Genomic DNA, 22,727 nt, shown 5'->3' on the forward strand with positions numbered 1-22,727 from the left:
CACAAAAGTATTCAAGTGCCTTAGCTCCAGAGCAGATGAAGGGATTGCTTTTCCCTCACTGCTCACACCCGTGATGCTCTCCTGGACTAGGTGTGCGCCCTGGGAGCCTCCCACCATGATTTGAGTCATTAGCAGTGCCATCCTTCTCTTGTCTTTACTTTCTATTTGGCCTGGCTAGCAGCAGATGTTGGATCCCAGTGCTCCCGAGTTGCCACAAAAGGTTCACCAGTATTTGCTTTCCTGCTGAAACTCATGCATTTGCCTAAATTGGGCCAGTTAGGAAATGAATGGGAAAAAAAGTCCCTATGCATGAGTTTTATCAAGTGGAAAAGCTTGGAAGCTCCCAGGACAGCTGGAGCCTAATGACAAAGCTTCTCTCCTCAGAGCTGCTGAACGCCGGAAGAGAAGCTCAGAGGTGGATCCTTCAATTCCTTAAGGGAAACTCTAATGTTTGAACGTGAAAAGGGGCTCCTGACAATGAAATCCTGTTGCCCCGGTTTTCCCTCCTCCAAGTGAAACTTGCTGCAGTGTGGCCTGGCCTTTTAGGCAGGGGTTTGACAACATGCATGAAGGCCAAGAAGGTGTTTCAAAATGCTTATGGAATCTATATATTGTGAGAAAATGCCTCACTGTCTTTTGGTAGCAGGTTGTTTGGGAGCAGTGGCCACCTGTTACATATGTATGTATGGGTGTGTCAGCTTGGTGGAGTTCTTATCAAGGCTTAGGGCTATGGCAGTAATAAGACACTTCCCAGGAATCTTTCCTGTAACTTTTGTTCTTCTAAACCAGATAAAGTGGAGGTCACTTGCTGTGCAACAGAGGGATGGGATTTTCCTACTCAGAAAAAAATCCAGGAGGCTTTTATTTTAGGTTGACTAAAACAAAGCCAAGAAGCAGAGGGGAAGGGGGGAAACCAAGTCTCCAAAAGAAGGAAAAACTTCAGTGATTTATGCTGAGACATTTTGCGTTTTTAACCTAAATACAGCTACTGTTAGGGCAGACAGGGAGAATTTTTACACCAAAAGGTACACACAAAAAACAAAGACAGCATCTCTTCCACTTGCTTGATCTCTCACCCTGGTAGTTTTTTGCTTGAAACGAGCAGCTTTGTGTGTCAACAAAAGTAAAATTCCCTGTGCAACCATGCACCAACAACCACATGCAGTAATTTTTCATGTAGCTACGTTTGTCTGCCTGTCTTGCATGATAAGGTACACATAGGCACTATCATATTTCTTCCTATAAATCTCCTTTTCTTTTCAGAAAGTTGTAAACCTAAAGATAACAGCACACACTCTCTTGAAAGCAAGGTTGACACTGAAATCCTTGGCTTAAAAATGTTGCCTGAGGGAAAAAAAGTCTCCATCAGTCCAAAGGCAGCAGATTTGGCTCATGTGCCAATTGTCACTCTCCCACCACGCCACGGGGAGCATGCTGCAGGAAGGAATGGTGCAGAAAAGGAGTGTGAAGGGCAAGCAGTCCTTCGACTCTGGCGATCCTTCAGTGGTATATGAGCCTTGAGGGGATCACATGATGGGAATAGAGCAAAACAACCATCTAGCTCCTCTAAATCACATCACCTTGTGGAATCAGTGAACACAATCTCTTCCCTCCCATATATCACCCTCACACCAGACAGATCTCAAATGCAGAGGAGAATTGAGCACTTCTGCTCCAAAGCATGCGTCTGTGGTTAATGACAGATGATCCTAATCACTGCTCCTGGAGCCCAGGGCTAGCTGATAACTCTCTCTTCTGACTACCGACCCCCATAATCATCTCATTCCTGAGAGGGAACAGATATTGTGAATGATGGGTTTTAGCAATTGGGACAAAAATAGTCCTCCTTTTGCTCAAGGAATTCAGATAGCAAACTAAGGGAGAAGCAAAGAGGCTGAACAACCACACTGCAGGGCTGGGAAAGATCTTCATCATATCTGGATCTGTCACAGGTTTGCTCTCAGTGACCTTAGGCAAATTAGTTAGTCTCACAGCCTCATTTTCTTCCTCTGGAAAAATCAAGATAATACTAGACAGCAATTTCAGAATGGCACTATGAGGATGCATCATTAATTGCTGCATTTATAATAAGTGTTGAATTTTCCAGAGATACTGTATTAACAGCTGGGAAACACACTTTGCTGAACCCACTTCTTTCCTCAGAGAGTGGTTTCAGTGCTTCTGCAGCAGCCCTCGAGGCTGCAGTGCCACTGAAGGGCAGCCTTCCCAGCTCTCCACTTACACTTTAAAACCTCTGTGCAGGCAGCAGCAGTCACAGATGCAGCTGCAAGAAGAAACCACACACCACACTTGTGCAGGTGCATGTGGGCCCCAGTGGGGAAGAATATTAACTATTTCCTGGTAATAGGGACACAGAGGTCCTTCACACGGCTCAAATAATCTCAGCACAGTTCCAGGACATGGCCTGTGTGGGAAATGCTATCCAAATGAATACACAACTGTGCTTAACAGATCCCAGCTTACTTAACTGCACACTATATTCTGGATTCTCTTTCAAATTCAGCTAGGTTTGTGCATTGTGCCCTGTATCTTCAATGTGGCAGGGAAAGCTTTCATCCTATGACTTCCCCATTAGTGTTAGTTTGAAGCTTAATTTCTAGAAGGCATAGTTGATATTTACCCCAGTATTTCAAGATCAGATCCATTTTGTGTAGCAAGCTAGTCATATTATTTGCATCTCTCCTTGACAAAAAGTTGCAGGAGGATCATTCTTTGTTTCCACTAAGTACATGGGAACTGGAAGAAAAGTTTATAATTGATGATTTTTAAAGAATATTTTTATCTCTTTGGGAGAAAATAGTTTAATTATATTCTTCTAATATGTTCTTTAATTGTAATCATTGTGTGAAATGGAAACTGCATGCTTATTTGCAAAAGTAATGAGGCAAGTTTCCCTTCTCTGAAAAGACTGAAGTGAGGATGAAGCCTTCACTATGAATGTATGCAGCTACATTTTAAAATAATTTTCTATGAAATTGCTTCCAGTTATCTGGTTTGCTAGACTATTAAGATGCAAATCTAGGCAAAGTAGATTTTTTTTTTATACACTAAATATCTGTGAGTCTATTAGGATTGGCTGAGCTGAAGCTGCTAGAGGAGATAATGATGCTCTGCTGAAACACAGCAGTGCTTCAGTGAACCCTGATGATGACAATACACTGAAATAACAACATGTGGCGTTGCAATCTACCCACACATCATCATGCATCACATCAAAAATGTCATGATACGCTGATGGTAAAGTTTCTCTTCTAAAATCACCAAGCTGGCAGTTCTAGCTGCAGTGCTCACAAACTGTCCCTTTTCATTTTGTGTCTTGCTGGTTTCAACTGTACCCAGGATCTTTCTTGAGATGGTGATGGTGGATGCCTCATAGCATTTAAAAATGGGATTCAGAAAAATACTTAGCCATCCAAGTTTCTGCTCCTACAGAGCCCCACCTGAACAGTAGGAGGCTGTAAAATGAGGCAGAAAATCTAGCAAGAAAGAAGTCTGGCACCAGATTTCCATGCTGTCTTGCTTTCAAGCAAGAAGTGGTCTCTGTCTTTCAATTCTACTTGAAATATAACTTCTTCATGTGTGCCAAATGCCTTTGCACTTAAAAATGTTTGAAAGCTGAGATTTGGCATGAATTTCAGAAAAGGATTTAGGGTGGTAGTTATTGCTATTATGGCAGAAATGGGATTTTGTCTTCCATCTAAGCCATCATAACAAAATGGCTAAAAAAACTTTTTTTGTTGTTTTTTTGGTTTTTTGTTTGTCTCCTTGTCTGATAAATCAGACAACACATTTTTCACAACCACTTTCAACATTCTACCACTGATGGAGCTAAAGATGAAAGATTTTAGGAAAAAAAATATGCTGAAATGGATCTGGCTAAATCCTAAGAGGGCCTGCCTGTATTAAGGTTGGGATCTGGATGGAGTTTTGGTTTCTATACCCTAAATTTTAACGTTGATAACCTCAGTTATGCTTAACTCTGCAAATACCTGCTTTCAGCAGGTGTTTCAACTCTTAACATCCACAGAAAAAAAAACATTTAAGCAAACACTTCGGTGTTTGCAGTCCAGAGAACTGTGACTTCTTCTTCCATATCTACAGTGGAGATCCAGGCACAAAATATTTCTTCTCTCTGCCATTCCCTCCTTTTCCCTGTAGGGCTGATGATGATGATTGCTGGTTTTTGTTGAGGATATTTTCCCCCCCAAAGCAACACTGATGATGATGATGATGATGATGATGATGATGATGATGATGATGATGATGATGATGATGATGTTGATGAAGAATCTGTGTTTTCACACCAGAGCTTGGCAGTTGCAAGTCATCCCAGGATATACATTAGATGCCACAAAGTAATTGACAGTCTTAAACATGTCCATTAGGATTTCTTCCATCCTAACCAAGGAGGGAGCTCTCATTTAATATTTTTAAGGTACTGTGGAGATGGACATAATTCCCTTCTGAAGGGCTTAAAATTCACATTTTCCACCTCCCTAGAAAGTGTGGTGATGATTCGGGGAGAGACCAGGATGGGACATTTCTTCTCTTGGAAGTCTTCAGCTGGAAAGGGAAAGAAAATGGGATATGTCAGAGAGAAAAAGAGTGGTTATGGTTATGATGCCTACTGGTTAGGACACTCACTAGCCAGGGCCTAGCACACCTGCCCTGCTAAGGGTTGATTGTGCACTTTGCACGAGGCAGCATTGCATGAAGTACCTGAACATCCCTGAGATCAGCATGTGGAGCCCAGGATGTCCCTTACCAGCTGACTGCAAACTGGACAGCTATATACTTTCCTTTTGATTCACTTTCCTAAAGCTGGGTTTCCCACAGGAGAGTTCAGGAATAGCCCCAGATTTCTTGTCTGGTGGCCAGAGTACTGTAAGCAGCTGTGGCTTTATGGAGGGTAGGAAAGGGCACAAGCAAGGCTCCACTGCATTTCACACCTCTGGCCAGTCGCACCTGCTAAGATACCACACACACAAATTACATGACGTGACAGTGGCCACAGGACTGACTGTGCTATGTATTTCCTGCTGCACTTAGATCAGAGTTGTGTCTGTCCCTGCCTCCTGGAAGGTCTGAACCTCCTCTGGGTCCTGGTTTCTGCTCAGTGGGACTGAAAATTAGGTATCGCACAGCCTAGCCCTGCAATGACAAAGTTTCTCTTCTGGACTCAGAAATACAGTGTGTGAATGAAGCCTGATCATATTTTAGTGCCATTCAGCCCTGTCTTTTAGGTGATACTACCAGTAATATTGGCAGTGATTTGCAGTGATTTAGTTAGGGCAGTGATATTTTGTTATGGGAACTCCCATCCTGGCCCCTGAACTGAGCACGCAGGTTTCTGCTCAGCAGAAAGAGCTTTGGATGGCTATTGTGCACAGACAGATTTAGAAACAGATTTGGAATCAGGGAAGAGTCTTATGGATCCCACTACTGATCAGTAGAGCCACTGGTTCCTGAGGAATGGCATGGCATACATATAAAAATACAGATAGTACAAAAGAAGAATAAAAATAGATGTGAGGCAGTGCATGGACTTCTTAGCAAAAGGACTTTGGGTTTGGGAACTTCCTGTACAGACACATGCTGTACCTTCTCCTTGTTCATACGGCAGGGGAAATGAAAGATGAGAAACACCAAGGGTGGGAATTAAGATCGTTTTCATTTCCTCTTTCTTGTTTGTTACTTGGTCTTTCTCTAGTAAAAGAAAAAATAACCAAAAACAACCCGACAACAAAAAACCCAGCTGCACCTGGGGTTTTACATAAATGTTCTCTTGCACTTCAACTCGATCACCTCCTGGCAACACTGAACTCCAGCAAAATGCGGTGCACTCTCTCTTTAAGAGAGACTGCTCCCTGCCCAGCTGTTGACTTGCCTGAAGGTGAGACCTCTGCTTAAATTCATGGCTCCAGCTGTCAAAAGCAAAGAAAAGCAGCTTTTCCTTGGCGGCTTTCTGCTTTGGGTAGAATTTGACATCTTCCTCAGTCAGCAGAATTTAATCAGTATCAAGTGCCCACAGCCACTCAGCTCCACCACTGCTGGGGCTGGGGCTGGGGAACCAGACCTGCAAAGGAGAAGAGGGGGAGAGTCCTCAACACAGCATAGACACAGGCACAATCACACATTTCTATGGGAAATCCAAAGCTTGTCACTGTCTAGGGAGAGCCTCATTATTCTGTTTGACTTAATTGCTGTTATCATGCAGTAACCTTACCTGGCTCAGAGTCTGCCATGTCCTCCTGAGCAGCTGAGAGCAGTAAATGGAGTGAGTTATTGACAGCTAACAATGATACTGATTTCCAAAGTAAAGCTGGTGAAACAGGCGCAGGGATATGGTTTCTCAGACCTGAGTGGACAAGTAAAGCCAAGGGAGCAACTCCTGATATCATTATGCCTTGCTTCCCCTGGGGAAAAGAGCTCCTTAAGTTATTGGCACATAGATGCCAACAAACTAAATGATCCAGAATGTCAGAATATTGTTAAGCTGAGTGCCCAACCTATGAAGCCCAGCATCTGATCCATTCATGAGCCTCCAATGATCAGATCAGAGCAGTGTGTGCACACATAGGGACACGCAGAGTTGCCTGTGGACATACTGTGGCAGGAGGGCATTTGCTTTTTCGCAGTATTGTCACCTGCTTCCTGCAACCAAGGCCACAAATCCTGCAGAGAGAAACACACTGGGGACAGATCAGGCTAAGGTGAGTTGAGAGCATGGCAGTTCCCAGTCCAGGTTTTGACCCTGTGCTGATGTGTGTTTTAGGACTGCATTTTGTTGTTCCTGGGAGCCAGCCTGGCTGCCCCAAACTTTCATTCCTTCCACCTGGAATAGTGCATCCAGCTCTGGGTCTTCAGCACTGGAAGGACACAGACCTGTTGAAATGGATCCAGAGGAGGGTCTTGAAGATGATCAGAGGGCTGGTGCACCTCTCCAGTGAGGAAAGGCTGAGAGAGTTGGGGTTGTTCAGCCTGGAGAAGGCTCTTGGGAGAGTTTACTGTGGCTTTCCAGCACCCAAAGGGGGCTACAAGATACATGGAGAGGGATTTTGAACAAAAGCATGTAGTAATAGAACCAGGGGGATTTGCTTTAAGCTGAAAGAGGGTAGGCTTATATATGAAGAAGAAACTCTCTACTGTGAGGGTGTTGAGACACTGGAACAGGTTGCCCAGAGAAATTGTGGATGTATAAAGTGTTCAAGGCCAGGTTAGTTGGGACTTTGAGCAGTCTGGTCTAGTGGAAGGTGTCCCTACCCATGGCAGAAGGCTTGGGGTGAGATGACCTTTAAGGCCTCTTCCAACCCAAACCATTCTATGATGTTGGGGCACTTGCTTAGAGCAAGACAACTGCTGGTACAGCAGAAGTGTGCTTGGGGTGCTTTGTCAAGGAGACCTTGCATTAGTGCTTACCTACTTAGAATAACCTATTCACAGTAAAAGTTATTTATCTACATATTTTCAACACTCAAACTCCAGGCATTCTTATACATGTAGTTAATTTTCTAGCACCTGCAGCTATTACCCATTTCCTGACAGCATCATCATGCCCATTGAGGAGAGGAAGGACACGTTGGGTTGTTTGGAGGGGTTTTTTTTTTATGTTTACCCCTTCCACCTGTTTGGTATTAGCCAGCATAATGGCCCAGAGTTAAAGCAAAGGAGACGGCTGCTGGGAGCAAACAGGAAATGAAGCAATACCCAAGGTAAGGCAGGCAAGGGCAGCAGAGAAACAAGCCTGTGGGGATATTAACTGGTGAATATCCACATGCCTCTAAGCAGAGGGGTGGTTTAGTCCAACCTATGTATCAGAGGTACACTAAAGACTGGAATGCCCTCGGAAAGGAAAGCAGAGGAGTGAGAAAGAAGGAGCTGGGTAAGGGGGGGATGCTGTGAGTGCAGGTGGGCGTGCAGGTAAAGGCTTGCTGCTCAGGGAGTGGGGGAGAGCTCGCAGGTGCATTGCAGGCCAGCAGCTTGACAGTGATCAATGTAGAGCTCTGGCTGTGAACTGTGTACTCTCCCAGCCTGTAGCCATGAATGTGGTGGGTTTTTTCCCCCCCGTTCCTTTGTATTTGGGGAATGAACTTCATAAAACCTGCATTCATCGTTTCTGCTCAGCCACATGACAAACTTCTACTGAACTGTGTCCTGGAGGGGTGATGCAGCCACAATAACAAGATCCCTCCTGCTCCAGTCATTAAGAACACTGCATTTCTCATGTCACAGAGCTGGGGGAGGGGACCGAGAGCAGCCGAGGAAGCAAATCCCGTTGTGGATACTGTTTCAATATGAAAGAAACCATTAACCCAGTGCATTTACCTATACAGAACTCATCGAATGCCTTACCAAAAGACATCTTTAATCTTATCATAATATCGCTCATCTTTCTCAACATTTGCCTTCCAAAAAAAGCTGTTACTGATAAGCAAACTTACAACCTTGCTCCCCTTCTTAAACATCTTTAAAACTTTGCAGTGCTAAAAGGCACAATGCTGATCTTGTGTCTGGAGCCTCTTCTTCTCCAATGGAATTGCCTGTATAGAGCAGCTAACTGAATGCATCTGTTGAATGTAATATGAATGCTGCATGTTTGGTCTATATGTATTATCTTCTATATTACTTGCAAATAATGTGTCTAATTATTTTTTTAACAATGCTATTATTTGTGAAGGTGGGTTTCTATTGTCAGCCAAGTTCAGTGAGTGGTCAAATACTGTTTGTAATTTTTTTAGTAAGATTTTGTTATTAATTAATGGTGTGGATGTGTATGTTTAATTATTTTGATAGTTCTTCCCTGCCTCCTGTAACTAGAAGAGGTGATATGCTCATTCACAAGCAGATCCTCAGTTATCTTTCACTATGATGCACAGATGAACTGTGACAAGCTTTGTGTCTGTAGGATTACCTGCTGTACAGCACTCTGCTTGTGGGAAATAGGCCAACTAATAATGTTGGATTACAGAATAGATGGAAATGACTGAAACGTATTTTCTTTTGGGATCAGAAATATTTTGCTAGAAGTCTTGGAACTTTCATTAAATTTCGTGACAGCAACTGGCATGGACTATTTTAAAAAGTACACATTCAGCAAATGTCTGCTGAGAACTTTTTCTCTACCAACTCCATTTTATCTCCTTTCTGAAAAAGGTCCTATAGACTCTGACACAGCCAAACTGCTGTGGCATGCAAAAATACCAGTGTTAGCTGAACCCTGGTAATTGTACAAACATGTGCTTTTAGCTGGGGCAAACACAGGATAAATGACATTAACACTTCTCTTGGGTATAGACTAAACATACTTCTCCTCTCAGGAGGAGGCCTGACTGCAGGTCCAGCAGGGCAGCCTGGCTAATGGGCAGTAACTATCTGAGCTTAGCCTGTAGATGTGTCCCAGCTTGATATGAAGCCCAGCTCCTTCCCAACAATGACAACAAGGGTGCCTGACCCGGTGAGTAGAGAGGGAAAGTGTATTATTAGTGTTATTTAATTTGCATTACTGTGATACTTAAGAGCTCTGGTTTGGATTAAGGACTTTGTTGTGCTAGGCTCTGTTTAAACACACATAAAAACATGACACTGTCCTCAAGAGCTGCCTGCCTTACACAAACACACATGGAAGTCAGGTATGGTTTCCTGCTGAGGTTGGGCTTTGTCTCCCTTAATGCCTTGTGCTGTGCCAGGCATGTTGTCGGTGGCTGCAGACCCTCCACATCTCACAGCCCATGCCTCAGCCAGCTCCTGGCTGAACTGGTAACTCGGTGAGCGCCTGTGTTTGTGTAGGATGTTGTGGGGTACCCAAAAGATACTCGAGGCCAAGGGGGACAGACCTCCTCTTTTAAGGGTAGCTACAAAAACACCCCAAGCACTGCAATTCTGAGTGGGAAATGCTTGAACTGGCTGAGTATGGAAAACGAGCACCTAGCACTGGCAATGCAGGGGCCAGGAGAAGGCAGTGTGATGTGGCATAGGCAATACTACAAGACCGCTTGGGAGTGCTGCATGCTTGATGCACGCAGGATGACTAAAGGGCTGCAGGGCTTGTCATCCCGTGGGAAGTATCTCTCCATCAACTCTGAGGCAATCCATTAAAAAACAATGACAAAATTGCCTTTGGAGGCAGCAACTAAAGCAGGACCAGTGAGAAGCAGTTAGTTTACCCTGTGAGAAATGTGGATTTGTTTTCCCTGTAGGCTGTTCATAGGACTTCTGGCTTTAGCATAAGTATCATAGAATGTTACGTGTTAGAAGTGACCTTAAGGATCATCTAGTCCCAACCCCTGCCTTCCATAGGTAGGGACACCTCCCACTAGTCCAGGTTGTTCTAAGCCTTAGAAATCCTACCTTGTTCCCTAAAACTTCCTCAATAAAGGTGAGTTACAAGCAGTATCTGTCTTTCAAAGCAGCAGTCCTTTTACCCTATGAAGGAATGGTGGCATGATTCCTGAGAAGGAACTGCATAAAAACCTGTTTGAGTAATACCCAGTGTTCAGTGGCCTATAGTGACAGACTCAAAGTAGTGTGCATCTAAATGGTACTTGGATTTATCATTTTCTAAAAGTAAGCAAAGACCTCTGTGCAGTAATCTTCTAATTTCCCCTCTTTCTCTCAATGTTGAAGATCTGACTAGACTACTTCTCATAAACCTACACTCACAGAATATGCTGAGTTGAAAAGGACCCACTAGAATCATCAAAGTTCAACTCCTGGCCCTGTGCACATCACCCCAAGAGTCACACCATGTGCCTGATGGCACTGTCCAAATAATCTTGAACTCTGTCAGGCTGGTGCTATCACCACTTCCCTGGGGAGCCTGTTCCAGTGCCCAAACACCTTTTCCTGATATCCAACCTAAACTTCCCCTGAAGTTTCAGCCCATTCCCTCTGTCCTGTCATTGGTCACCAGAGAGAAGAGATTGGTACCTGCCCCTCCAATTCTCCTGATATGGAAGCTGCAGGCAGCTATGAGGTCTCCTCCTGGTTGCAGACTAAGTCATCCTTGTCACTAGAGGACACGGAATGATTCACACAAACATGTCTCAGGGGTGTGATAGAAAAAAGAGAGCTTTTTATTTTCTGACTCCAGTATTTACAGATTCTTGACAATGATCAGGGATTGGATAATTAAGTTACCACCTTCCCAATCACACTGGTCATGTGAAATGTCCATCAAAAGACGTTTCTTAGAAGCAATGTATAAACATCTGTTTACAGTTACTTTCCTGGGAAAGTGTCTAAAAACTATGAAAACAAATGAAACTTATTTTTCAGGGTGACATCTCACGCTTTCTTCTTTAAAAAAGAAGAAAGAGAAAATGAGCAATATTCTAAACAATCAAAGGGAAAATAAAAAAGAAAATAACCATTGTTCTAAACAATCAGAAGGCCTTAGTTTCAGGGTGATAGCACCCTGCCCACTACTTTTCTGGTTTCCTGTCTAGACCCTTCCCCATCTTTGTTGCCCTCCTTTGGATGCTCTCTAACACTTTATACCTTTGCTATCCTGTGGCTCTCAGAACTGTCCCCAGCACTGGAGGTGAGGCTGTCCCAGCTCAGAGCAGAGGGGACAATCCCCTCCCTTGCCTGGCTGGTGATGCTGGGCCTGAAGCCCCCAGGACAGGGCTGGCCCTCCTGGCTGCCAGGGCACTGCTTGCCCTGCCTAATCCACTGTGTCTTGTGGATTAAACAAGTTATGTGGGCAGACTGATTCCAGGAAAGCATTTACATATCAAAAGATGTAAGAATTCTCAAAACTGGTATAAGCTTAATAAACAAGCGTCCTCAGGTGTCGTTCAAGATGGTTTGGTTTTGTTCAGAAGGAAGGATGCAATGCAGTCAAAGTGTTGTGGTCTGACTGATAAACCAGTTCTGGTCAAGATGGGGCACAGAGCCTATACCACTTAGCTAACCTCACAGAAGTGAAGCAATTTGCCTTTTCTTTAATGTACTGCACTCTGGCTCACTCCTGTGATCCGTCACTCCCCAATAAAAACACACATTTTTACTCTTGTAGACAAAATGTATAAACATTTGACCCCTGGAAATATGATATACAGCTAGAGACAGCCCTGGAAAAACCTGGAGTATGTTCGTGCATTATAAATTTCCCCTATCTCACAGGACCAGCATGGTAGAAAAAAAGATAATCGGTTGTCTCTCTTGGTCTCCACCTCATTCCCTCATGCCCTTGCACTCCCCCTCCCTTTTACTGCAGGATGTGCCAGCACTTGTCTTGGCAAAAGCCAGTCTTGGATCTTAAAACTGAAGAAAACTCCAGTGTGTTTGTGACTAGCTCAGCCTTTACCAGACCTCTCGTCCTCCTGCCCCAGCCTGCTCCACAAGGCGAGTACATGGTGGTGGGTGTGCTCTTGGGAGATGCAGGAGAGGAGCACGACTCCCTTGCAAGCACGTGGTTAATGCATCACTCAGGGAATGGGAAGCGTGTGTAAATGCATGTGTCCTGCTGGCAGAGCATGGCAGCTGCCACGAGCCATGGGAGAGCTAACAGGGTACCACCCTTCACTTTGGTCTCGGTCTGTGCTTTCAGTGGTGAAGTCAAATGAACAAGTGCTTTGTGGGCAGTGATATGGACCTGGGTCCTTCTCTGGACTCAGGCCAGGTAACAGGCTGTGTGATTTCCACCCACCACCTTCCACTACACCGCACATAGCTACTGGTTGGCTGTTTTCCCTGTCCAGACAATCTTTGGTGTTGTTAGAAAGACTGCCTGCAAATCTTATCGCCATCATCACTTTTGGCAGTGGCAATTTTGTGACAGAAAACTACTTGTTTGGAGTTTAAAGCAGCTCATTTCCCAAAGAAGTTACCAATGAACAGTTGGGTGTCTCTCCTTCAGCCACACTCAGTCTGGTCTGAATTTCAACCAGGAACCAAGACATGACAGCTTCCTGTTCTCAACAGTACCTCACAGTGCCCTGTCCTGATCATTAAAAATTAAATCACCCTGTGAGTAAACACACATGCTGTTTTTCATATGTATGCATCTGCAAAGTCCATACCAGGACCTGGGATGGAAAAGGTCTGGTGGGACCTTCTGCATCATATTATGCTAATAATTTGTGAAGCTCCATCCTAAGCTTGCTCTCTCTATTTCTCCCTTGTTAAATTTAATGGAAATTTTTCATATAAACTTGGTCATTATTTCATACACTATCTTGTTCTTGTGTTAAGGTCATGATTTAGTTTAAATGACTAGTTCTCTCTCCCTGTTGTTTTCTTTTCTGACATATTTAAATAATCCTGTCCCTGCTCATCCATTCTTGTTTTGTTGCTATCAAATCAGTTTATTTTAGTTTTCTAGGACAGTTCTCATTTTCCTGACCATCAGGGGTTGTGGTCTATTTTTTTCCGTAAATATGGGTGACACGGGCTGTATGCATTATTCTGGATGAAGCTTTGATACTGCTTTACACAGTAAATGTAAACACTTTTCTAATCATCTGAAGTATCTTGTCTAATATACCCTCTGCATGTGTTTACCTCTTCCATGGCTATGTCACACTGGTGGCTCAGTTATGCTGTAATGGTGAATAAGTTTTGGTCTCTATTCACTACTGTTTCTTACAAATACTGTGTCCCTGTCTTAGCAGCAGTAGCTCCTGCTGCCTAGGTTTATGCTTCTATGCTGTGAATTTCTGAAGTAATCACATTTTTTCCTGGTATTCTACTTGTCCTCTCTGTTGATGTGCCATTTCACCTTCAGTAAATTTCAGTAGCACACTGTTATTATTAATTTTATGCCTCCATCAGTCCTGCTTAAGACAAATAATAAGTAACATCTCCTTAACTTTTGTCTTATGTTGTTCCTGGTGGGAATCTCATCCTTAAAGCTGTAACACAAAACCTCTGTTGCAATTCCTTTTCATCAGTGGCAGAAGCTATGCATGCACCTTTGCCCACCTATTTCTGCTTTTCTCGAGTGCAAGAAAGGCAGGAGGAAAGCAGACCTCTTAACCATGCAACAGAGAACAGAAGTGTGCTGTGATAAGATCAGCCCTGAGCAGAGCAGGGTGTGGGATCCCTAGAAGTATTTGGGAAAGCAGTTGACATACCTATGGAGGGGGACAGAAAAGGATTTCTGCTACTTGTATAGGATTCCCAAATATGCTTTGGGAGCCACCATGGAGGCACATTTTACTTCTGCAATACATAGCTGTGGCCTTTACTCCACGTGCATCAGAGGCTAGAAGAAAACAAAAACAGTCTCGAGTTTGTGTGGCAGTTCATCTTCAGTCTGGTCAGTTCCACTGGGGAAGTCTCAGGGCTTTGAGTGCAGCATTTCCAAACACTGAGAGCAAACCCTAAGCATTTGTAAAAACCACAGAGTGTACAGTTAATACACCCAGATGTGCTGTCAGCTCCACAGCACTGCACTGGAGTGGATGGAGTGTGTAAATCTTGGAAAGGTTAAAGCTGAGAGACCAGTGATATGCATAAAGACTCATGTTCCTTCCAGGAGGAGGGGGGTGAGGTGTTATCATTCTCCATTAATCACTTACATCTCCAACCTGCCTAAATCCTCTGAAAAGAACCAGCAAAGAAAACACCAGCTGCTGTAGCTCCTACTTTTTCCTCTGTAACCACCAGTCTCCCTCCCTCCTCCCTGCCTTCCCCAGACTGTTTATTTTTACTGCTCGTGAATCAGCCAGGAACTTGCTCCCTGCAACAGGATCAGCTGAGAACAAGCTGCAGATTGAATGTTCCCTGAAATCCTGGGTTTGTTTTGTAGCTTAGGACCAGGGGAAAAACAGTGGAGAAAGGGAGAGAAAGTGATACCTGTCTTCTTCCTCACCTAGAGACTTCCATTCTGCATAGAGAGGGACTTTCCCAACTTGCTCTTTGAACACACTGTAGGTTTCCCTGGAGATTCTAAGCATGCTAAGCTTATGGAAGTCACTTAAACTGTGGGTGCACTGGGTAGGAAACAATTGTTTTATACAGGCATGCCTGAGTCCTACAGGAGCCTGAACTGCTTTATCAGAACACCCCACCACACCACAAGCAGCTCAACACTCTCCCTTCAGACATGACTGTGCTGGGATGTGAGAACTGCCCTGTCTTAAATAGCAAAAAGATTCACCTTCCAAGCTTGACTGCACCGTGGCTGCTCCAGCTCTGACATTAGTGCCTCAGCTTGCACCAGAGGCAGGGAAGTCCCTACATTAGTGAGGTCACTGCTCTGCTTAGTGAAAGCCATCCTGGGTGACAGCCAGGTGCATGACCAGGGTAGTGAAGAATGGCAACTGGTGACAAAGAAGTGACTGATAGGGAGGAAAGAGACAGAGGGAAACAAGAGTGGAAAATTGAAGGAAAAAAGGAACTGAAACAACCCCCCTAAATTATTTTTTTTTTTGTGGGAAAGGAGAAAAAGAAACAGTAAAATCATTCTTGGGAGAATGAGTGTCTTCCTCAACCAGGATGGGGTGGTGTCTCTGGTGCCTCTCTGAACCCACACTGTCTAACTACAGCACCCATGAGTGCAAGACCTGTGCACAGTGTCGCATGTCCTAGGGACCAGGACATGCCACACTGCAGTCCTGGTCCCTAGGAAGATCACCTTACTGATCCACAAGCAGTGGAATTTGGGGAATCAGTCTGGGGTCCTGTCCTTCACAGAGCAAAAAACCAAGGAAAGCCGTATTTACAGAGCCCTCAAAATATTAGCTTTCTCCAGATTATTGTGTTCAAACAGTCCAAAGGCCACCCTGACATTTGCAATCTGACAAATCATGTAATCTGATTTAAATCCAGCATTTCAATTTGTATGCCTCTGAAAGGCATGAAGGCATTCCCTTGTCACCAAATGCAAAGGAAAAGCACTCGACTTGTGCAGAGGGCTGCGTCCCCCACGCAGCGCCGCCACGGCACGCACCCAGAGGCTGAGCTGTCACTTGGGCTCTGGCCTGGTGCAGAACTGCTAATCTCACATTGAAGAGGATATTTGCTGCCAAGACTTCTCTGCCAAAAGATAGCTTTATAATACTGATAATCAGGTGTCCTGTGATGATAAAATGCCTGTTGCTTGCCCCGTATGAGGAGTTTCTTGCTGACATGCTGCTTATTACGGGAAACCATGTTAATTACAGAAAAAGCAGTCTTTTACTGAAAAGAAGCAACAAAATCTTATCTTAGTCTAGAAGTGGAGAAAGTGCAATTAATTAATTTGTTTCTGAGTCTAACCTCTAGACATAATAGATTTTATAGTACAGCTATATATTGTAATTACAGGATGGAGCAAGTCTATACTGTAGCTTGTATTTGAGTGTGTAATGAGGAGTGAAAGATTGATGTTCAGTGTGGTCAGATGACTAATACACTGTTAAGAGCTGAACTGGTTGAGCAAGTGTAACAAGCACCCAAGATAGCATTTGATGTTTTGCTGAATAATGATGTTGTTTCCTATGTTAATTATCTTCCTCTAACCTGATAATTAACTTGTCCTAAGAGTATGGAGTGCAACGCAACATTGAAGACACTGCTGCTCCATGGGTAGCTGGTGTCATGCCACTGCTCATCCCTGTGGTCTTTATTCTCCCTCAAGGACACTAGGGGATTTTCCCAGTCTGCACACAGTAGGCATGGATATATAAACACATGTGACAGATGACAGATGCCTTCTAGAAATTGCATTAATGATACTCTTCAGTCTTGTCTGGGAAAACAATGAAAAGAAAGACGAAGGTGAGAGAACGCCATACCTTGATTGCAAAATAATCTTAGCTAAACCTTTAGCATAGACAAAGCTGCTTTCATCCTAGGATTTATGGGGGCTTTTTTTTGTGTCAAACATATCCTTTTTGTAATGTTCTTCGTAAACACCTAGAGTGCTCTTCCTCCAATGGAGTTCAGTGTGGTTTTAACTCTCCTGCTGTGTTCAGATGATGATAAAACTATGTTGGGTCATTACAAGGTTTAAGCATGATAGATGCCCTACATTTACTATGTCTCACTGGCTGAGCTCTCTGTAAAACTTCTCTGTGTGCTTGGCAGTTTAAGTCCTGGAAATTTTACTGCTTTTTTTTTTACTGGCTTTATAACCCAATCATAACTTCTCTGAAAAAAAAATCCCACACCAAAACCAACAGGTGGGGTTGAGGTTTCACTGCAAAAACAAACAGACAAACAAAAGTTTTAACAAAATAAATTCTTCAATAAGGAGGTTTCTGGCACAGTATTCTGTAAACTTAGTGCAGTACTTGCACACTGGCTCTTCAAGCAGTGCCAGTCCTGAACCTTGAAAGCTGCAGGGCTCAGTTGTCACAGAAGTTTTTAAGGCTACAGGAAGTAACAAAGGAACTGCATTTGTAATATCTGCATTACTTCTGATAATTTCCTTGTCAGGATTGCATTTAAGGCTCTGTGAGCTTGATTGGCAATGTCTAGGTTACCTGCTCCTGCAAGCAGGGGTGACTCACCTGGGATTTCTATAGCCTGAGCACTAACAAAGAGCCTGTGACTTCCAATCTGCCTGGGGCTCCTGTCTGCTGCCCTGTGTGCCTTTGAAGACAACATGTATTCAGAAACAGAGGGGGAGGCAGAAATAAAGGGACAGGGAGAGCAACAAGCCCAGATTAAGGTTTGGGCACCTGTGCTTCCTGTTTCTGTGTGGCTCCACTCACAGTTATAATGCTTAGATTCTTCTGCTTTACAGAGGTACCCCCTGCAACCCTTAATCCCAGAAGAAACTTTCAATAAAGCCAGTAAGTGAGGTAGGATTTGGATATGGAGAGACATCACCACAACCAAACTATGTCAGGGTAGCAAGGGATGTTGCCTGAGTGTGTAGGCAGTAGGAGGCAAGTAGGAGAGTAAAAGCACTCCATGAGCTGATAAGAATGGATTAAGGATTTGGCACTGAGCAAACCACTAGAGAAGAAGGACATGTTTCAGAAAGGCAGAATGAGAAATCACGGCCTGTGCTGTTCCTGCCCTAATGAACTGACCACTGCTGGAAACAGTTATCTCAGGGTGGTGTTGAAAACTATCTCCTATGATGGACGAGATGTTTCAGGTGTTGTAAGAAGGCACGAGTGACGCTTGCTGACACCAAAGCTCCAGAAGCACTGCACGTGATTCTCATTTTCCCTCTTACAGAGAGCAGAAGAAAAGACATAGACTTGTAATATCAGCCTGCTGTTTCAGACTCACCTACATGGGGTCCAGGCTGTTTATATAGCAGAGATACCTTGAAGCCCTTGACACCTCAGCCTCGAGTGTCTCTGCCTCCTCTCCTGTGCTGCCATCCACCAGCTGGGGATGGGTGTGTGAGGTGGGGGTGTCTGGAGCAGAGGGGAAAGGCAGGCAGACAGCTCATGTAGAAAACAGCTTTGCAATGCCTAGATCCTGCAGTTTTTTCTTTCCCCCTATTGTTAAGTGGCATTGAGCACTAGCAAAACAGGAAACTGCTTCCTCCAGCCGCTGACCCAGTGAGCTCAGGGCAGCTGCTGGCTGTGCAAAGTGGCCTCCCCACGCCACCCTGTTCCTAGAAAGTGTCGGGACATTTGGAGGAGTCTTTAAGGAAGAGCAAAACATACCACTGAATCTTGAATAAGTAGGTATGCTTGGGAGCTCTTACAAGAAGGGAATCATACTGGAAATATCTGTTGGTAACAGTTAAAACTCTGTTTTTCCAAAGTTAGGGTTTATGTAAGCGAGAGCAATGATGTCTAAGCCAGTCTCTGTCACCTCACTAGTCTGGTAACTAACTTGACTGCCCTTTTTCTGTGATGTGCAGATCTTGTATCGGACATCATTACTTGAGTTATGAAGAAACTATTGTTTTACAGGCACAGCAGCTTTTGTTGTGATCCTTAAACCTCTGAAGTCCAGCCAGGTCTCGCCTTGCTGGGCATCCTCAACAGAGGCAGGAAATAGTGCTGGTGAGGTAGTAGGTGACCTTTTTCTTCCTGAGACACCAACACCCCACAGTATCAAGAGAATACATGTGCTGGGGTTTCTGCCCTTCTGGTGAGACTGCAAATGGAGGATAGCAATGACAGTGGCTCCCTTTCTAATTACACATTACACAGGTGATCTCTGATATCAAGGACAGTGTTATCCTCCCTGGTGACATTCTGTTGACCTAAAATTTCCACTGATTTGTTTTTGTTTAGTTGTTGGTTTTTCCTATGTTGTGATATTCTTCATTTGGTCTTTTAGAAATTTACATAGTTTAAAAAAATTCCTGTAGCCTCACTGGGAATGTCTGGTGGAAATTTTTCACAAGTGCATTTTTGTCTTTCTGAAAGTAGGACACATTGATGTGAAAGAAATGATGATCAACCTAATCTCTGTCACCTCATTACTCTTGAGCTCCAACTTAATTACCTCCCTGATGCTTTGCACAACTCTTAACCAGACATTTTGTGTCTACTTAAAAACCTGCCATACTAAATGAACTGATGACTAGATATACTCTTCCCACTGGAGAAAGGAGATGTGAAGTTTGGTTTCTAGAGCACCCAGAAGGTGCATCATATTGTACAGGATTGCTCCTGCACTCGTGGAGTTCACAGATGGCTTACAAAGACTCACTGAAGCCATGCTGAGCGCTTCCATCACACAGCGGCGGTGCCGCACTCACGGCCACACGGTCTCTAGCTGATGCCTGTGTGCAGTGCAGTGTCACTTCCCAGCAGTGGTGGCAGCAGCCACAGGCCAAGGACCGAGAGGAGGAGGGGACCGGCAGGACAGCTCAGCTGTGTCACCTCGCAGGTGCACTCCTTCAGAACAGGCTGTTCTTACACTCTGCTCTGCTCGCAGCTGAAAGTTACCAGGACCAACCCAAACACGTGTTTTGATGAACATGGATGTTAATATTGCATCTCTCCTTTTTTATCTGACCACTTTCCTCCAGTGTTTTGCATTGGATTTGGGGGTATGTGAGATGGTCTTTTGCTTGCTCTGTCCTTCAAACTAAATACATATGATGACACATTGATTCTTGTCCCTAGGCCCTTCTTCACACTTTGGGAGTTAAATCAATTGGCTCTTTAATTTCATTGTTCCCAGAAGTGTGTTGAGTGCTTCAGCATTATTCATGGATTCAGGACATACATGCCATTGCAGGGTCTCCTTAGAGATCACAGATGACACCATCACTTGTACAGACGAACAACTCTGCATCTGCACTTTTCTTCCAGCCTTTTCCCCCACATTTTTTGTCAGATGAGGGCTTGTCACAAAACCACTTCAAGCATGTGTGAGACACTTGATAATATGGTAAATATACATCCTTTATCTTCCTTGACAGGGAAACTTTCTAAAATCTGGATTTTCCAGGTCTTTTCCAACAAGGTCTTTTTGTGTCTAACTCAGATAGGCTTCAATTTGCACTACAATAGTAATGTGATGCATTAGAGTTTTAAGAAAGGTATCCATATCTATTTCCTGGTCTCCCTCACAAAATATAAATCACTGTTAACATTGCTATTACACAATGAAAGTAAGTCTGTTGAACTCAAGGTTGCACTTAACCTATCTTGAAACTCATTATGGGTAAATATGACCTAATATTAAATTAAAGGAGGGATTCACTAAAATGAACAGAAATGCTTAGGGAAGAGCTTAGGGTAAATGAATTGGTTCCTAAGACATAAGGAACCTCTTTCTTGAGGAGATCTTCTCTTTGAAAGTTGGCCTTCTTGCCAGGAAAAGCTTCTCACTCAGCAGCTTTCTGGTGGCATAACGTGGTCTCAGAAAGATCTTTCTAAAATGCATTGTTTAGTTCTCTGTTGGAATCTCTAAGGTATTCAGAATCTTTCTCTTTTTCAGGGTTATCAGCTGATGAGGTGAATAACACTGACTGTGCCTCTGTATCTATATTGATCAACAGGTCTCTGATCACTGTCCCCTTGCATGGCTTTTATTTCTTTTCTCTTATAAAGCAGGTTAAGACCCAATCTCAGGACTGACATTCACCGGTGCAAATGCAACCAACTGATTGCTTTGTTGGAAATCCACCTAATACCAGACAAAAAGAGTAACTGTTTCTTCCTCTTGTTAAAACTTTTCTTCTTTACTCCCCTGGCACAGGGCTTAGGGATGTTTTGGTAGCTATTCCAGGGTTAATAGTCTTTCTGCCCAACCAGCCTCTGTTAAATGTTGGCTCTAGAAGGCTTTTCCTTTGCCTATTAATCTCAGATCTGGTGAGGCCAGTAAGGCAGTGAGGTGTGCATCTCTGTTTTCACAGTGCTAATGATAGACTTGTAAAGGGGGGGAGGCAGTTACTGGGCTTTTGCTCTAACTCTGACTTTTTCCTGTGCATAGTTATACTTTGACGTGGTATTCTTGAACTTACAGATCAAAGAGAGTTACCAGAATGATCCACTTGTGAATTGTGGGCCATTATCTGTTATTAACTCATCTCGAGCACTGTGGTGAGCAAACTGTAATTTACAGTATGTTATTACATTTCTGCTCACTGTGGTGTGCAGCAGCTGAATATGTGTGTGTGCTAGTCCATAACGAGTAGTAATATTTGCTGGCTAATTCAAATAAATCTTTGCCAACCTCTACTAAGGCTGATCAAGAATTTAATTTACTTCTAATAGTTTTGTTTTTCTGCTTCCTGCCCCTCCCACCACATTTAGGAGAGATTTCACCTTCTCCTTTTCTCTTCAGTACATGCTTGCTTCCAGGAAAACTTGGAAGCACAGCAACAACCTCCTCCAGTCCTCTGCCAGATTTCCTTCAGGATTTAATGATTCAGGTGGCTTCATTTACTAAATTTTTGCCAAAAAAAGAAAGAAAGAAAAAAAAGTAGTTCTCCACTGACACCATATAATAAAGTTGAGCAAACAGGAGGGCTGGTAGGAGACTTATTTTTATTGCCTGGCCCTGGTCACATGACAGATCAGGTTACAAAATACTAATACCCCTGCCAACTCTCAGAATCCACCAATTCCTCTTGCTACTGTTTTAATCCAACCTGCCTTTTCTTATTTTTTCTTTTATTTTGTTTTCTTTCGTCTGTTTTTTCTATATTTTTCTTTTTCTTTTTTTTTCTTTTTTTCTTTTTTTTTTTTTGTGAGGGCATGGGGTGAGGGGAAAGACATCAGGCTGGGGCAGGAGATAGAGTGAAAAGCGAGTATATCATGATTGGGAGTATCCCTTTAGCTCCTTCAGTGTTTGTTCAGCACTTTTTAGCCAGCTGAATAGCTTATTCCCTCAGAGTGTTGGCAGCCTTTGGCAAAAGTAAAGCAATGTCAGCATTCCCCTGCTCCATCTATTTTTTGGAAAGGGATCGTTAAAAATGTTCCATTTTCACCTTGTTTGCAAGTTGTGATTAAGGCTTCTCCCCCAATTAAATTGTGACATTCTGGCTTGAAAAACAATTTCAAGATCAGGAAGATAACCTAACACACATGCAAAAGAAAAAAAAAATCCTCCTTCTTTCTTGTGGAAAGAAATTGAGCAGTTCAGTTGAGCCACTTCTTTTATTAGCAGTGAGACAAATATATTTTCAAAAAAATTGCTGATAAAACAACAGATTTGAAAAACGTAACCTTCATGCAACTCTCTGGAGCTCTTCACAGCAGTTTCCTCTTTGTCCCTTCTTCCAGCACGCAGCAGAACCAGAGCTTTAGTGTCACAGATTCCTGCAAAGAATCTGCCTGGAGAGGTGGATGCCCTGTATCTTTGTAGAGAGTCTCTGCTGTGGCACCTACACTGCTACTGACACT

At 43.6% G+C, this 22,727-nt stretch overlaps 2 long non-coding RNA genes across 2 annotated transcripts; one reads left to right on the forward strand and one right to left on the reverse strand.

The window, feature by feature from the left end:
- Positions 1-838: 838 nt before the first annotated feature.
- LOC147652603 (uncharacterized) lies at positions 839-18,389 on the reverse strand. Its single transcript, XR_015287909.1, has 3 exons — positions 18,193-18,389; positions 5,909-6,097; positions 839-4,584 (listed from the first exon to the last, which is right to left on the reverse strand). It is a non-coding gene; the product is annotated as an uncharacterized LOC147652603 (long non-coding RNA).
- LOC147652604 (uncharacterized) lies at positions 7,708-18,678 on the forward strand. The gene is made up of 3 exons (XR_015287910.1): positions 7,708-7,733; positions 12,239-12,366; positions 12,786-18,678. It is a non-coding gene; the product is annotated as an uncharacterized LOC147652604 (long non-coding RNA).
- Positions 18,679-22,727: the final 4,049 nt, after the last annotated feature.

This window comes from Cyanistes caeruleus, chromosome 6, assembly GCF_971803275.1.
Source record: "Cyanistes caeruleus chromosome 6, bCyaCae1.hap1.1, whole genome shotgun sequence".
Classification (NCBI taxonomy): Eukaryota; Metazoa; Chordata; class Aves; order Passeriformes; family Paridae; genus Cyanistes; species Cyanistes caeruleus.